The sequence below is a fragment of the Chrysochloris asiatica genome, unplaced genomic scaffold, assembly GCF_000296735.1.
Source record: "Chrysochloris asiatica unplaced genomic scaffold, ChrAsi1.0 scaffold00059, whole genome shotgun sequence".
Lineage (NCBI taxonomy): Eukaryota > Metazoa > Chordata > Mammalia > Afrosoricida > Chrysochloridae > Chrysochloris > Chrysochloris asiatica.
Genome location: NW_006408577.1, coordinates 2658119 through 2662001, shown reverse-complemented (window position 1 = coordinate 2662001; position 3883 = coordinate 2658119). Strand labels below are relative to the sequence as shown.

The 3883-nt window shown below is 38.3% G+C and overlaps 1 pseudogene; it reads right to left on the bottom strand.

Annotated features, from left to right (window-relative positions):
* Nucleotides 1-2728: 2728 nt before the first annotated feature.
* On the bottom strand, nt 2729-3178 carry LOC102825232 (annotated as a pseudogene).
* Between the last annotated feature and the right edge of the window lie 705 nt (nt 3179-3883).

Here is a 3883-nt window from a genome sequence, read left to right as displayed (position 1 = left end):
TACTGATCCATCCTCTTTACTCCTAGCCTTTGCATTCCAATCACCAATAATGATCAATACATCTTGATTGCATGTTTGATCAATTTCAGATTGAGGAAGTTGGTAGAATTCTTCCATTTCATCCTCACTGGCTTTAGTGGTTGGTGCGTAAATATAAATAATAATTGTATTAACTAGTGCTCACTGTAGGTGCATGGATGTTATCTTTTCACAGACAGCGTTGTACCTCATGACTGATCTGGAATGCAACAGCATTCCTCTTCAACTTGTCATTCCCGGCATAGTAAACCATGTGGTTTCAGATTCAAAATGGCCAATACCTGTCCATTTCAGCTCACTAATGCTTCAGATATTGATGTTTATACATTCCATTTCATTTTTAACAATTTCTAATTTTCCTAGATTCATACTTCGTACATCCCATGTTCTGATTTTCAATGGATGTTTACAGCTTTTTCTCTTCATTTTGAGTTGTGTCCCATCAGCAAATGAAGGTCCTGTGGGCTTTTCTTCGATGGGCTTTACTCCATTTGCATCATCACAGTCACCTCTAATTTGAGGAGGCAACTCTTTTGTGCCCAGTCACATTTTGAGTGACTTCCAACCTGAGGGGCTCATTTTCCGGCACTATATCTGATAGCATTTCTCTGCTATTCAGAAGTAGTTCGTCACTCCTTCTTCCTAGTCTGTCTTCATCCAGAAGCTCATCTGAAACCTTTCTACCATGGGTGACCTGCTAGTATTTAAAATACCAGTGGCATAGCTTTCAGAATCACAGACACTCACAAGCCACCACAGTATGACAAACTGATAGATGAGTGGTGGGAGGGAGAGAGAGAGACTCAATAATAACTAGCACAAAACTAGTACTGCTGGAGTCATAAAAATGGAAATGTCAAGTTTATTAAATTTCTTTTTCTACACAGAAGTTGATGAATCAATGATTAAATATTAGTGTCACTTTCCCAGTTAGGTAATCTGCCACATAAAGTTGTTTTAGTCTTTCCTATTCATTACCTTTGGAGTTAGATAAAAATAGAAACTAGATAAATTGCCTGGCTATGCGTTAAACAAGGAAACCTGGTGGTCCAATAGTTAAGTGCTGAGCTGATTACCCACCAACTGTTCCATGTAGAAAGACAGACATGCTTCTGTAAAGATTGTTGTTGTTGTTGAAGTGCTATCAAATCGGTTCCAACTCAAAGCAACACTGTATAGGGTTTCCAAAGAGCAGCTGGGGGATTTGAACAGCTAACCTTGTGTCTAGTGCTGATCCTACAGTGCCACACCAGGAAACCCTTTGGGGCTGCTCTATTCTATCCTATAGGGTTGCTATGAATTGGGATTGAAGGCAACAGGTTTTGTATTTTGAACTCTTCACCTTTAGGCATTTTCTTTGCTATTCCTATTTTTTTACTTAATCCTTACAAATTTAGACACCATAGAAAACTGTTATTTGCCTCATAATGGCCTCTTCAGAGTGTTTCACAGTCTTTTGTAGAGAATAATGACATAATGATAGTGTTCTCAGGCCTATATTTTCTAGTTGATAAACTAGCAATTATATGATTAAAGTATTTTTAGAAACTCACATTAAGTATATGATACTCTAGAAACCAGTCCATCATGCAATTATAGTCAGGAGAGAAATCATTTACATAACTAAAAACTATCCGAAACAGTATTCATGATCAGTATATGAGTTTTCCAAATGAGTAACTATTTAAGAAATGAAGCACTTAAATAATCTAGATATAATAATTTTTGTTTTAAGACTATAAATGCCATAATTTATCAGCTATTCTAAATTCTGCTGAAAGCATGAGCTCATATGTTGAAGACATTAGGAAAAGCTCAGATAAACCTGATCTCCAGAAAACACTTACTTACAGAGAACACAGATAAGTAGGCAATGTTTAGGTAGTTAAGCCCAGTGACAAACACTAAAATTGCACATTAATGTTCTTAGACATATCTTAAAGACAAATTTGACTGGATCTTTGTGACTTCCTCAGATAATTATACTATAATAAGTTGGAACGATTTAAATACATCCATTCACATTATTTTCTTTAGAAAACAAAAAGGAAATTTAACAGGATGCCTAAAGTGCTCAAACAGCGTGCACTAGGAGGGCCCATTCTCGAAACCTCCATATAACAGCTTCTATTGCCTGGTTTGGCGTGATAAGATAAACACTCGACCTGGAGATCTGTTTGGACCACAATGTCAGAAGTTCAAACTCACCAGGCACTCCTTGAAAACCCTATACAGGGTCGCTATGACTCAGAACCAACTCGAAGGGACTTGACAACAACAACTGCCATTGAGGAGCCTTGGTGTGGCGATGTGGGTTAATGTTCTGGACTAAAAGTTCAGTTTGAACCTCAAGGTCGGTGGTTCAAGCTCATCATCACTCCTCGGAAACCCCATACAGGGTGGCTATGAGTGGGAACCAGCTCGACAACACTTAACAACAACTGCTGTCAAGTCACCTCAGACTCATAGCAACCCTATATATTGTCCATCTTTATGGGAGCAGAAAGCCTCATCTTTCTCCTGAGGAGCAGTTGGTGGGTTTGAACCAATGACCTTGTGGTTAGCAGTCCAACATCTAACCCACAGTGCTACCAGAGCATTGTTCATATAGAAATAGCCACCTCTTTCATTTCCGATCAACATTTTTTTTTAACATTTGTACACCTCAGACCTCTTTCTTTTTCTCCTGTTATGCCATGAATTCATAAGGAATAGGTTTTAGCAGATCAGGCTCATTTCCATTGGTTCTTACAAAGTGCATCTCTCTTTCGGGGGGAAGGGGAGCAGGTTGGTACTTTAGATGAACCCAGGTACCTTTCTCTTTGGCTTCCTTCTTTTTCTGATCATTTTCCTTCACTCGCTTCAGGAAGCTATCTCGGCTCTTAGAGTACTTAATAGACTCAATATGCACATTGATTCTCTTGGCAAGAATCTTGCCGTTAACTTGTTAACTTGTTGCAGGGTCACATTGTAGACTCTTCCCAGCCCTTTTTGAACTGTGTCCATTCCCTTGATGTCCACAATACTGCCTTTTTTTGTAAATTCTCATGCATGCAGCCAAAGGAACAACCCCACATTTCCTAAAAGGCCTGGAAAATATACAGCAGGTGCCTAGCCTCTTTCCCTTTGTCTTCATCATTCTGGCAGATTAGTGCAAGATGGCGGTTCCAGCCAAAAGTATGGCTCTGATCCACTACTTGAAGAACAAATAATCCTGTTTTCTTCCAGCTCATTGAAGAAGACCATAGAAAATTTTAGAGACAGATACTAATAATCAAGGCTTCAGAGGAATGATCTTACACAATTACATGAGAACCTATTGTCTAAAAAGAACATCAACTTATATTGTTTTTCAGACTGACCTTGTGGCTCAAACCGACCTTGTGGTCCATTGCTTTATCCCACAGAATAATACCAGTTACTTAACTTATATTAAGTAAAAGTAAATAAGGTGCTAAACCATGTATGTTATTTCACCATTTGTGTGCTTTTCTTGAAATATATATATATATATTGTTTATGACTGTGAAAAATCTTTAGTAAGAATGCTCAAGAAACCTAAACCAGGGATACCTAGTTGTAGCCATGGCAGGGAAGAGTGTGTGCAATTAAACAGATTGAGAAAGCAAAGGGAAGAAGCTGCTTTTTTAAAAAGATATTTGTATATTTTCTAGGAGCGCAGTGGCTCCATATGATAAGCACTTGACTGTGAACTAACAAGGTGCACAGTTCAGAGTCCCATTAGCTACTCTGCTAGAGAAAGATGTGGCTTTGTGCGTCCATGAAAATTTAAAAGACTCAGAAAACCTATAGAGGGTTGCTATGAATTGAAATTGATTCCATG